This window comes from Tupaia chinensis, unplaced genomic scaffold (assembly GCF_000334495.1).
Source record: "Tupaia chinensis unplaced genomic scaffold, TupChi_1.0 Scaffold000678_1, whole genome shotgun sequence".
Lineage (NCBI taxonomy): Eukaryota > Metazoa > Chordata > Mammalia > Scandentia > Tupaiidae > Tupaia > Tupaia belangeri.
In genome coordinates this window covers 177229-191296 of record NW_006160202.1, presented here as the reverse complement: position 1 = coordinate 191296, position 14068 = coordinate 177229, and the positions used below count along the sequence as shown (strand labels likewise).

General features: G+C 43.0%; 1 long non-coding RNA gene and 1 pseudogene across 1 annotated transcript in view; one reads left to right on the top strand and one right to left on the bottom strand.

Annotated features, from left to right (window-relative positions):
• Window positions 1-5067, top strand: part of LOC102471919 (NGFI-A-binding protein 1 pseudogene) — a 6255-nt pseudogene extending 1188 nt beyond the window's left edge.
• A 7911-nt stretch (window positions 5068-12978) lies between these two features.
• The window catches only part of LOC102493888 (uncharacterized), a 5257-nt gene continuing 4167 nt past the window's right edge, over window positions 12979-14068 (bottom strand). Inside the window, exon 8 of the long non-coding RNA XR_003551394.1 lies at window positions 12979-13038. This is a non-coding gene — a long non-coding RNA (uncharacterized LOC102493888). The remainder of the gene's footprint in view (window positions 13039-14068) is intronic.

Sequence of the window (14068 nt, the reverse complement as noted above, 5' to 3'; positions counted from 1 at the left end):
GCATTTCAACCCCTATTATATCCTCTTAAGGCCAAACAAAAATAATAAGAGATCACAAGCAAATTTCTCCAAGGACACAAGAAATGAGATATTTTTGGTACCAAGACACTTAGGGAATGAAAATGCATATAGGGAAAAATAAGGAGGAGGAATAAAACAACAATTAAGAAGAGGAAATATACAAAGAACAAAACAATATAGATATTTATAATATGAAATATTAGGAGAGATGCTTTTCTTGTGGTAGGTGACTACCACACCATCTGCCCTGCCAGTCCCTTCTCTCTCTCTCTCTCTTTTTTTTTTTTTTTTTCTTCATAAATAAGTACATTATTAACTATTAACTAAGCAAGCAACTTCTTGGCTCTAACTTCTTGGCTCTGAGCTAGGCTGGCTTGGCTCTCAGGTGATTCCAAGCACATGTTTTTATCCATTTTCTCTGAATATGTCCTGAAATACAGACCAGATTTTCTAATTCTCCTCTTTGGGTTTTCTGAAAAGAAGGGCTCCATGTCAAAGTACAAATTTCTCTCTGAAGAGTTGATGATGGAGACTGAAATTCTGTTACTAGACAAGACATCAGGAAGGGTCAAGTGTTAGTACCCTAGCCAGATTTAGAACTACCAGAGAAACAACCATGTGCCAGTAAGCCCAAGATTGCACCGGCTAAGGGATGGAAGAGCAGATCTTTACTGTTCCTTTTATCAACTCATTAGACAACCCCGTCCTTGCTATTCCAATCTTGGGTACATAATTTCCCTGTGAGACATTGCTCTGCACATTTTTTTTTTTTTTTTTGCAGATTCTCTGTTCCCAAGACACAAGATTAAAAATTATGGGAATCCAATCTTTGTCTTGCCTTCTCCATAAATTTGCCTGTCTTCCAGAGATTTAACCTCCTAACACCTAATCAAACCTTGAGGTAAAGCTTTTTCCAAAATCTAAGGCTAAGGAAACTGTTGTGGGAAACAGTCCTTGATATCTCTGATTGTGGAGAGCACTGCCTACGGAAGCCATCTTGAGCTATCTGCCATCTTGAGCTATCCACCATCTTGGAAACCATTAGACTTCACTTCCTCACTGAGCAAATCTTTTCTCAGAAATCATGTGACCAACTGTTCTCCCCGGAAGTGGTTGGGTTTCTCGACAACAGGAGAGATCCACCCACATCAATGATTGGTTCATGCTGTTCTATCTCATTTGCATTTCAGGCAGCCAATTGGTGCCCACCAGCTGTATATAACTCACCATTTTTCCTGAATAAATGGAAGTAGACGGAAGAAGACGACTTGATCAGCATCTCGTATTGTGTGTGCGTGTGTTTGTCCCATCTCTCACTCCCTCCCCCAAGGAACCTGTTCTACTGTCCTGCGGGCCAGGGCATCTAATAAGTTAATTATTCCTTCTCTTCGACAAGAGAGAAAAACGTGTTCCTTTGATGTAAAGCCATTGGTACCATACTCTGATTTTCTAATGCTTTTACCAAAACACTAACAAATATCATATTTTTAAATGTTATTTTATACATTTAATCACTGTGTATCATTACAGTATACATATAAACCACCAGAACAGAATAGAGACACCAGAAATAAACCCCAAAATATACCATCAACTGATTTTTGGCAAAGGGCACTTATGTTACAAATGTCTTGTAACACAATTTAAGAGCTGTCAATAAGAAGTGGATTTATTAAATATCTACTAATTATAAAAAATATGTTTAGCTCTTTTTATACACATTGTCCAGCAACTAGCAACTTATAAGAATTTTCTTGTTAAGTTTTTGTAATAGCCCAGTCTTATTTACTGCAGCATTATTCATAATTGCTAAGATGGAATCAACCAAAATCCCCAAGAACAGACAAGTAGATGACTAAAAAAACATGGCATATATACACTGTGGAATACTACTTAGCCATAAAAATAAGAAAAATTAAAGAGAGTGATAGAGACCTTGACATTAGTGGAAGGTGGACAGATATGGAAAATTTAATGCTAAGTGAAGCAAGCCAGATTATAAAAGACAGATATAGTATGTCCTCACTTAGTATCATAGTTTTGAGTATGCTGAACATGTGGAGACTGTATCTAAAAAAAAATTGTGATCTGTACTATTATAACTTCACTATGCATTTCTATAAATGTAGCTCATAAGGCTTAAGCAATCTGCCTAAAGTTACAAAACAACTAAAAGATGGGCTTTGATTGGAACAATACATTTCCAGTTCTTTGAGATTTTTTATGCTATATGGCGTGTGCTCTTGCTGGTGAGACAGACAGAGACAGAAAGTGAGAAATCACTCCCTAGGGATGATAGCTCTGCAATCCATCCTCCTTCCTCCTCTCAGGAGTTTGAGCATGCATCACACACACCTGATGTGAAATTCAAGCTGTCGGGTCTGGGTCTTGTACTGTGGTCAGGCATGTGGGAGTCCAGTGCCTTAACCACTACACCACCTGTTGGCCCCCATTTCCATTTCTTGTGCTCAAGCCATCGATCCTCATTAAGGGACACATTTGCCTCTGATGTACACTTAGAAATATCTCAGGCTAACTGGTGGCATTGAAGTTAAAGTGGCTGGAGCCCACGTGGCAGTCTGTGGTTTGAATCCTGGATCGGGAGGCTTGAAAATCATGTATTGTGGAATCATTCTGCTGTGTTTTAAATTTTGGCCAAACAGGAATAGGTGATCAACCTATGGACCACTCCCAAATAAGATTAATTTTGTCTTTTAAATTGACTGTAATCAGTTCATTATATAATCACCTCTAATTCTGAAAATAAAACATGCTATTTATGACAGAATTAAACACTTGTTGCCAATTGAATACTTAAAAATATTTGCATCATAGAACAGAAACATAAAAATGATATATATTGAATGGCAATTTTCATAGATTTGACTTGTTTCTTGATATGTCACTTAGGGAAAAGTGTACTTACTACTTTTGAAGGGACTAAGTAACTAAATGAGAAATAACAATTGACTTTTGATTTTAAATCTCTAATTTGTTCTTATAAACGTTGTCAATAGAAATAGTATAAACCAGTAGCAAAAAAAAATAAAGAAAGAGGGGAGAGAGAGGGAGAGAGAGAGAAGAGAGAAAGAAAGAGAAAGAAAGAAAAAGAAAGAAAGGAAGAAAGGAACAAAAAGAAAGAAAGAAAGAAAGAAAGAAAGAAAGAAAGAAAGAAAGAAAGAAAGAAAGAAAGAAAGAAAGAGGAAGGAAGGAAGGAAGGAAGGAAGGAAGGAAGGAAGGAAGGAAGGAAGGGAGTGAGTGAGTAAGGGAGGAAAAGAAAAAGAAAGAAAAACAGGAAAGGAAAGAAAATCACACCAGGGACCACTACCCATGTGCCTAAGAGCCTGAGGAGCTGCAACTACTACTGGGGCTAAGCAAGCATCTGCAGGTGGGAGGTGGAGGCCAGAGCTGGAGGGAGAAAGTGAGTGTGCCCACCACAGTCCCCTCCCTCCTCTATGGGAGCAGGGGCACTCTGTCCATGGAAGGGGCATTCTGGCCATTGCAGCAGAATCAGAAGGGAGAGCCAGGGGCCTAGGATCTTCTCAGAATTGGGTATGAGTCATCCTCAGGGGAGAGCCCACCCAGACCACTGCAGCTTCTGGCCCAGTTAAACCCAACCACAGTACTGGCCATGGTCTTACCCAGGTCTCTGGGGGAGTTGCAGCTATAGGATATTACAAAAATCCAATCTACTTTCTTAGTTTTATGCTTTCATCCAACAAGTTGGTGATGATGTCTAGCAACTCTGTGAAGCTGGAGAAGAGGAATTTTTGGAGATCATGGCACTTGTGGACATGGCTAAGAAAGCTACAGAAGGCTTTGAGAGAATGGGTTACAAACTGTGGGCATTTTAATCAGCCACTGACTTTCCTTCCTATCAGTAGCATACCCATTTATAAATTGCCCGAGGGATATCCAATGTGGGTGGGAATAACCTGCAGTAGTTATGAAAAGAATAGCAATGCCTGGGAATCTCATTTTAAAATCCCCAAATGTGCAGACACCTCCTGTGTACAGAGCTTGGGACAGGGGGCGTCAGATGTGGTGAAGAGCTTAGCACTGCAGAGTGCTGGTGAGTCCAGACTCTGGCAAGGCCACCATGCCACTGAGAGTGAGCAGTCTCTCCCCAGCAGATCTTGGCCCCCCAGCTTCCCCAGAGGAGAGCAGTGAGGGCTGGCTGCTGCTGCTGCACTGTGGGTGGAGTGAATGGCCCCCATGCTGTCAAAAAGTGACTTGAATGAAGTAAAAGAACTACTGAAATCCCAAAAGAAGTTGGCCAAAGTGATTGATCACATCTTTGAGATGAGTGATGATGATCCACACAAAGAGGAGGAAATTAGAAAATATAGTGCAAAATATGGCAGATCTGACTCAAAGAGAAAGGGTGGGAAACATCTCACACTTCATGAGCTCACTATTAATGAAGCAGCTGCTTGATTCTGTGTGAAGGATAATGCCCTGCTGATAAGAAGAGACAATTTTTTGCCCTGGCTAGGTAGATTTTTCATGAAGTGACATATCAATATATTTACAGAACCACCAAGACAAAATGTGGAGAAAGAGATGAATTATCACTGAGGAGGATTAAAGTAGAGGATGGGTTTCCAGATTTCCAGGATTCTGTGCACACTTCCAGCAGGCTGGAGTGAAGAGTGAAGAACCTGAAGCTCTTAGTTCACAGCCTGAAAAGGTGATGCCAAAGCAGATGAAGTTCTTTGCACCCAAGCTGGCTACATGAGACTGCAGCATGCTGAGAGATGACTGTCAACAGGACTTTACAGGCAAAATTCAGAGGAACATACCCCTAATGGCTTGACTTCTGATAACTCAGATGGACAAGGAAAAAGACTTTTGAATCTCCGAATGCCCAATTTATAGAACAGAAAACCTCATCATTTTGTGGTGGATGGGGAGCTGAGCAGACTTTACTCCAGTGAGGCAAAATTCCACTCATCAGAGAGCCTTGGGATTTTCAAAGACTACCCTCACTTAGCTTTTACTTTACAAAAGAAAGTCATTAAAATAGAGCCTGAAGATTCGAGATAGCTGTGATTCTACCACTGTTCTCTGGAGATGGTATCAGATTTAAGGATAATGCTCCATCACAGAAATAAGCCTTAATGACCAATGTTGCCTCATTCAGTTCAAACAGATTTCATAGCCAAAGCATAAGGACTGGTATGGTAGTCTGTGTAAATCAGGAAAAGAAAACAACAGCCACAAAAGAGAAAACAGAGAGTTGCAATCTGTAACAGAAGTATTGATTCATTCACATTCCCATGTAAATTATTTTATGTAGAAAGGCTTACATATTAATACTATAATCATTCATTATTTAAGAATGTACAATGTATTTGTGTAATTTATAGAAGTAAAATCTAGATGTCAAGGCCTGTTTGGTACAATAGATGTGGATATAGTTTATTTTACTTGAAATTTTGTTGCCTGCTTTATGTGTGTTTACCGTAAGTATCCTTATATGACAGAGTTTAGAATCTTTACAATTATAAAGAAAGTTTAAGAGACCTGGTTATTGGCAAGCTGACAGTGATTACAGAAGAATGGAAAGCAAATACTCAATTTTAAACAAGGAAAATAACTGGATTATTTAATATGTGAAAAAAGTGATTTTGTTTCATAGGAATTATGTAGCATTCAATCATGTCATTTTTATTGGTTTAGTTACTGCATATTATACACAATAAATTAACACTAGAGGGAAATTAAAAAGATGAGTAGTAGGATAGGACATATCTCTTAACTATGTTACCTAGATTGTACTACTTAACAGCTACTTATGATGTACCAAGATAGGAAGCTATTACTTGGACAGACAACTCAAAATACGTGGACCAATGTATAAAAAGTTTGATTTAAACATTGATATTTCAGAATGTGTTAAATAGATTAAGACATAATAAGTTAACCCTACATGTGATATAGTGACTGTTAATAAAGTGTGTAATAGATTATGTTGCCCCCCCCCCTTTTTTTGAGAGGTTTTTGCTATAGGGCACATGCACTCTCCAGAAAGACACAGAGAAACAGAGAGTGAGAAATCACTCCCTGTGGGGATGGCCATGCTGCAATCTCTTCTCCTTCATTCTCCTCTCGGGATCTTAGACACGCACGCACATGTGCCTGGTGTGAGTTTAACGTGCCGGGTCCAGTATTTGAATCATGGCCTACTACATGGGAGTTCAGTGGCATAGCCGTTATGCTAACTGCTGGTCCCAAGTTACCCTTTTCTATCCAGAAATTCTACATGTTCAGGAGTCAGAGACTAGATGGCTCTCCCTGAGCAATGTCTTCCCACCCAACCATCACAATATCACAAGTGTCAACAGTTGCTACATTCACATTTGCAGATATATGTCTACATTTGAAATTCATATGGTTAAAAAAAAATACAGCAGCTGCCTATATTCATTTTTTTCTTTTGGTTTAAGGGAAAATGTTTTGCAGATTTACCTACTTCCTACAGATTCATCTAGACCCACACATTACCAAGACCATATGGCTATAAGGTGTTTTTTTTTTTTTTTTCAGTTCTGCTCTAAGGCATAGCTGTTCAAAAAATTCTTAATTTTTAGGGACCAGCAGTTAGTGTAATGGCTATGTCGCTGGACTCCCACATAGTCGACTGCAGTTTGAGTCCCGGACCTGATGGCTTAAACTCATGCCAGGCGCGTGTGCGTGTGTGCCCAAGATGCTGAGAGGAGAATGGAGAAGGGATTGTGGCATGGCCATACCCCCTAGGGGGTGATTTCTTGCTTTCTCTCTCTCCATCTCTCTCTGTCTTTCTGGCGAGCCCATGCACCCTATAGCAAAAACCTCTCCAAATAAATAAATAAACTTCCTATACATTAAAGCAAATAGTACATATTTTATTTGAATTGCATGTAAAAATCCCGGACCTGGTGGCTTAGAACTCATGCCAGGCACGTCTGCGTGTGTGCCCAAGATCCTGAGAGGAGAATGGAAGAGAAGGGATTGTGGCGTGACCATCCCCCCGGGGATTATTTCTCTCTTTCTTTCTCTATGTCTCTCTCTGTCTGGTGAGTGCACGCACCCTATAGCAAAAACCTCTAAAAAAAAAAAAACTCAAAAAAAATCTTAATCTTTTAAACTAAAGTTTGTCAACCAAAGGTTAGATAACATGTCTGCACTGTAGCCTCTGATCTCTGCTACATATGTAATTGCTTTTCATTTTGATTGTAGAAGAGCTTTGCAGTAGAAATACCAGTAAACAACTTTTAGACTACTAAAAGGCTTTTTTCCTTCCTAAATGTTTGAATTGTATTTGCCAAGAGAAGCATCTTAGTGACCTTGCTACTTTGTTGCTACCTTGAAATTGATTGTTGTGGTTGCATTCTGCACTGTGTATAGAAATAGAATGAGTAAGAATTAGAGAGAATGTTCAGTTTTTAATATTAGCCACAGCACTGGTTAGTATCTCAGTAGTATCATGAAACGTTACCTGTATTCTAATCTATTATGAGAAATTTAGTGTTTTTTTTTTCTTCTTGTCTGACAGTTCAAGTAGATTTTAATAAACAACAATTTTACAAATGCAGTAATCTTTCAACTAATACATTTTCCATGGGCCCAACAACTGCATCTTTAAATACGTAAGTAAGTTTCCTTAAGTATCATCCTTTTTTGGTCTTTCAAGCTTAGTGATAGAGAAAGCATAAGAAAAATTTCATTAGAATACAGTTTTTATTTTGCAAACACTAATGTATTAAACTTGTTATACATTCAGGACCAGCAGTTAGTGTAATGGCTATGTCGCTGAACTCCCATGTAGTCGACCGCGGTTTGAGTCCCAGAGCCGGTGGCATAAACTCATGCTGGGTGTGTATGCGTGTATGCCCAAGATCCTGAGAGGAGAATGGAGAAGGGATTGTGGCATGGCCATACCCCCTAGGGGGTGATTTCTTGCTTTCTCTCTCTCCATCTCTCTCTGTCTTTCTGGCGAGCCCATGCACCCTATAGCAAAAACCTCTCCAAATAAATAAATAAACTTCCTATACATTAAAGCAAATAGTACATATTTTATTTGAATTGCATGTAAAAATTGGATGTTATCACTTGTTGATTTTTTTTTTGTTTCTTTTTTAAGAATAGCTTCAAAGTTCTTAACATGGACCATTTAGTGCTCAGAGGCTTGGATATGCTCAAAATCTTTGATGGTAGGAAGGAGGCAGTATGAAAGAAAACAACTTTTCCAGATAACTCCCTGTTTTCCTTGGAGTCAGGGTGGGCAGTGTTGAGGACAGGTTCTATTTGCATGTGGGAGCCTACAACCTCCTGGGACAGTCTTCAAAAACCTGCTGGGTGAGCACCAGGCCTCCTGCCCTCTACTCACCCTGAGCCCTGCACGTTGAAGCAGAAGAGAAGCCGCCTTCCTGTCTATTTCATTTATGTGTGAAAACACTGGGGCCCATTTGCCAGACAGACAGGGATCAGCCACAACGAGGGATCTTTCCTTCTTACCAGGCCACATTTATGGAGTTGAGACAACAGATGACAGACAGCTCTAGTGATGAAACAGGTGATGTTATCCTGGAGAGAGAAAGAGATGATGCAGTAGGCCCGTATGTTCCTAATGAAATCCCCATCCAACAGCCAGTGAGATTCCACTAGTTACTTATGTCCTGACTTACTAAACTTCAGATGAACTTCAAAGTGGCAGGCATCCTTCCTTCTTTGCCTCTCTTGGAGTTATAATCACAAGATGATACTTCTTCAGGAGACATGGATCTGTTAGGGTCCAGAAATCTATCGTGCCCTCAGTGATGCAGAGAGGACAACAAAGCAAGTACAAGAGAGGCTTTATTGTCCAGCTAGCTGGGGTCCGAGCAAATACCTGACACAGCAGGCTTTAGCAAGGACCCCAAGCCTGGGTGAGAGGCATTTTTATAAGCAGGGGAAGGGATGAGGGAGTACAGCCAGTAAGTTTCCATGACCTGATTTATTGGCAAGGGAGGGGTCTAGGGGGGATAGCAGAAGCAGACCCAACAACTCTGGTGCGAGGGTCACTGCCAGCCCTCCAACCCACATCCTGTTTGTTTGCTTAATTCCCTTGAAGCTTGCAAACCTCTGCAGTAACAGGGACCTTGGGCAGGGTGCTTACAGGATGTGGCAAATTCAGCAGTTGCAGGAGCTCAGGGCTGCAGGGGCCTGGGAGTTTGGGGCTGCAGGGGCCAGGGACTGGTAATGTCAAATGGCCATCAACATTCCAGCCCTCATTCTTCAGCCCATTCTTCAGCCCAAAAGATCCTTCTTATCTAAATTCCAAAATTTATTGCACTAGCTACTAGTACATTATATGTAAACTTGGCTTTTAATAAAAGCTAACATTTTCTGTGAAATCACTCTGATTTGCAAAAAGATGCTAATGATGGATGGTTCTGTGGATTTTCTCCACTTAAGGTTGTGAAATTTCAGGGTTCTTTTCTGAAATGACACTATGCAATGAAATGTAGTTGATTCCATTCAATTTATAAAATGTTTACTGAGCTGATCACAGTCTTAGGAAAAGACATGGACACTGCCCTTAGGAGTTCACAGACCCAAATAAGCCCTAACCCTAACACAAAAATCTTAACCCTAATCACTAAACCTAACCCTAAGCACAACCCTACCCCTAACTCTAAACCCTAACTCTAACCCTTAATTCTAACACTAACAGTATCTGTTACTCTAACACAAAACCCTAACCCTCACCCTAATCCCTAAACCTAACATTCAGCCAATACCCCAAATTCTAACACCTAATCCTATTCTTAACCTTATCCCTAAACCCTAAGCCTATCCTTAAACCCTAATCCTAATGGCAGGGCTTCTGAGCATGGGCGTGACTGGCACAAAGCTCGGGTGGGCCCTCAGGCTGGGGCAGAGCTCCTCATATCATTTGTCTCATTGTCCCCTGCTCCTTGTCACCTTCAGGTCTACCACATCCCCCACACAGCTGCGCCGAGCCCTCGCTGTGCCCTCAGCCCTGCCTGTGTCACGGGGCCCTGCTTCTGCCTGCTACGTCTGCCCTGAGACCCCCATGCCCTCTAAGCCAGAGGCTTTCCCTGACCCCTTTGGTCCTCCTTCCCCCAGTGCCTTTGTGCCCCAACCATGCTTGTCCTGGCATCCTCAGGTGAGTAGGGGACCAAATGCATTGAGAGAGGCTGCTGGGACAGCATGGCCTGGAAGAATGTTGGTCCAGATAATAGAGTACCTGCCCTGACCACCAGAGCCAGCCCTCTGCATTCCTGTCATGTGAGCTGAGGGTCCTGAGCTCGGGACCCTATGGTAAAGGGCTGAGGGAGCTTGCCCCCAGGAAGCTCTGAGTTCTGGACATGGTTGTTTTTGTGGAGAAGGGTTGGGGTCACCAACTTGTCCCCCTCTTTCCAGCACTTGCATGGTGCTTCCCTCTTTTCCCACTCTTGGCAGCCACCTGAATATTCCTCCTTTTCCTCTCTCTTCCTCCTCAATGATCCATTTGATCCTTAACTCCTCTCCCTGCCTCTGGATGCCTAAGTCAGGTGTGATGATGTGACCCTCACACCCTCTCTGGATATGTGGATTTCCTTCACTTACACGCAGGGCTTCCTGATTCCCCCGCTTCCCTTCCTGACCCTTTCAATCGGTCCAGGAGGGTACCTGGCTCTAGTCATAGAAATAGGCAAAAACTGTGATTGTGTGACCATCAAGGGAAGTGATGTGCATGTGGGTGTGCACATGAGCGTGAGAGTGCAAGAGTGGCACCCAGGCATGGGATGGTACAGGGAGCAGTGGGGAGCCATGGGACAGTCTGATGGCTTTACCTTCCTCCTGCCTCTGGCCCACCTAGCCTGGAACAGCATGGTGGAATGGGGGCAGAGGCAGCAGTGGCTGCCTCTTATCTACAGATTTCCAGGACAAGGATCCTAATTCATCCCTTGATTTTCCCTTATTTATCTATGACTCTTTCAAGGAGGTTCGCTCTAATGTCCTGTTTCTTCTAGTGGCCACATCCTCTGATGAAAATACATCAAACCAGTAACATCTGTGGGCTTCCACAGGGCTGGGGGTAGGGCTGTAAGTCTAGCCTCTGTAAAGCAAAGTGAAGCAGGGAGGGGACTTGCTCTGTGGTGCTCTGATGAATGAGGTTGACCAAGTAAAGGTAGGCAGCATAATTTGGGGCAAGAACCCTGGACTGGGAGTGCAAGGGTGCTAGGTCTTCAGGCACATCACTTTCCTTTCCAGGGCCTCAGTTTTCCCTCTACCAGTTGATAACTAATATTCTGCCAATCTCTCAGCAATGGTGAGGAGACTGAGGCCTTGCGGGTGCTACGGTAACTGCAGCTGTGGCTATAGAAGCACTTTGGTAACTGCCAACGTAAGTTCAGACATGCCCAGATCTGTGCTGAGGTGCAACACGTTAGGACCGTAGATGTGGCACCTGCTCTAACTTGTCTTGCTAACACATTTGTCAAACATTGGGCAACTCATAGCCTTACCCTGAGACAGAGAGTAGGCTGACAGAGCTTTGTCAAGATGCCTAACTTAAGTCCTGATTAAGAGAAGGTTCATGTGTGAGGGATCAGGAGGGCACTTGGGTAGGGAGCAGAAGTGTGGGCAGAGATTCAGTGTGGGATGCACTGAGAGGAGCCACTGGCCAGAGCAGAGACACCGACAGGATGAGGAAGGGGACTGCAGGTAGGGCCGGCAGGCTGAAGAACACACAAAGACACGATGGGCTTGTTGGGACTCTGTGCTGTGGGTCATAGGAAGCCATGAAAGGCCCTTGGAAGGAGAAATGACAGAAGGACCCTAAAAACCAAAAACCAAGCCCTGTCCCTTGTGGAGCACTGCAAGTGGCCCTCTGAGCACACCAGCCTCTTTGTGTGGTGAGCTACTGTGTTGTGAATCAGCACATGTGTGTACTAAAAGGCCCCAGATACGAGATGGTCACGGCAGCCAGTGAGGGTGCTAGGCACTGGGAGGTGGGATGGAGTGTGTGTGTCTTATTTGAGCATGGTTACCATGTGCATGTGGGCCATAGGGCCTGAGCATGTGTGTACACATGCATGAGCCAGCTGCTGGTGATAGAGTCCTTGTTCCTTCTGCTGCAGGCAACAGGTGCATGTGTTTTTGTAGAGACAACACTCAGGACACAAGAAGGGCAGAAATGTAGAAAGGAGCCCTGCCCCCCTAGAAACCTCGGTGGACCCTCCTGCTGTGTTTCCCTTCCACCTATCAAGAAGGGTTAGGGGTCCAGAGAAGTTAGAGGGCAGGGGAGCCAAATAGGAGGAGGGTGCTCAAAAGGGCCATAGAGGGAGAAATATAAATGTGTACAATACCCTACCCCTACGACTCTGATTTTGCAGAGCTAAGCAGGGTCCCTATTTGTGGATTTTTAGCAATCTCAGAAGAAGCCTATGACAGGACCAAATCAAGGATCTAAATTTTCTAACTGTGGCTGCAGGCCACCCCATGATTCGTGGAGACCACAGCCACAGCTGGATGGGGTCACGTTTCCAGGGGCTGCTCTCTCTCACTTGTTGTAACAACAGCTCTGACATCTCCAGTTTCTTCTGCAGCTCCTCCATCCTGAGCTGCCCAGCTGCCTTCTCAGCAGTGACAATTCAAAGCTTCTCCTCTAATTAAGAGATCAGCTTCTTCATGTCTTTATTGCTTTTGCTATGACCAGAGGCAGTCCAAGCCGGTAAAAGGAAAGAGCAAAAAAAAAAAAAAAAATGTAGGTCCACTTAAATGAACAACCCACTTCCCTTTGCAGAGCCATGGTACCAGAAAGGACCCTAGGATCAAAGTCCTGGGTGGCACTTAGCTAGGACTAAACTGAGCTCTGCACACGTGCAAACCTATATGACCACTTTGGCATTCTCACCCTCCCACCTCCTATTGTATTTCCCTCAGTAAGACTCCCAGGCCTCCCTCCCACCTTCTGCCATCCTACTTGTTCTTGTATAACTCCAGCTTGAGGGAATCTCGGTCTTTGGTTAACTCTTTGTTGGACTGCAAATACAGAAAGGTTAAATTGAGATCTGGCAGGCAAAAGATGAAACTAGCATACAATAGCCATGGCTATAATAACAATGCCATGGTAACACTTCTTCCCCCTGATGCAATGGTCCATGCCTAGCCTCAGCCACTCCCAGATCTTGGGCACTTCTGCATACCTAGTCTGTCCAGGGAGATTCTGGATGCAAACTCAGGACCTTCCCATGAGAGCCAACCTTGCAGAGCATGGCATTTTACCAGTGCACTCCCATCCAGCAATTAATACTTCATTATTACTTCAAGACAAGGCAAAACTGTGGTCTCTCTCTCTTTTTTTTTTTTTTTGAGAGGTTTTTTCGCTATAGGGCACGTGCGCTCGCCAGACAGACAGAGAGAGACATAGAGACAGAAAGCAAGAAATCACCCCCCGGGGGGATGGTCACGCTGCAATCCCTTCTCCTCCATTCTCCTCTCGGGCATGCACGCACACACGCCTGGTGTGAGTTTTAAGCCACCGGGCCCGGGACGTGAACTGCAGTCGACTCCGTGGGAGTCCAGCGACATAGCCATTACGCTAACTGCTGGTTCCCTGGTCTCTCTTTTTAAATTTAGAACTCAGATCTAATTTACGTTGCCTGACAGAGGCCCAGAGACTCCAGGTGATCCTGCTTTGTATGACTGCACTACCACCACTGCTTGAACCTTCGCTGAGTACCTTGGCAGGAACCACGTAAACAATTCCATTGAACCTTTACAATTACTACATGAGGCAGTTTACATCGCCACTGTGCAAATAAAAAACTCACTACTAGAGTTTAACTGCTTGTTGAAGATCACTTAGAGTTGGAATTTGAAAATCCAGGTCTAACTCTTAAAACACATGTTTTCCCTGGAGGTAAGGATGCATTTATGGGGGAGGAAGGATTTAATTTTTTAAAGAATTTAGCTTTATTTAATTTAGCTTTATTTATCCATTTAATTATTCAATTAATTTTAAAATTTGACCAGAGATGGACAGAGACAGGGAAAGATCAATGGAAAGTGA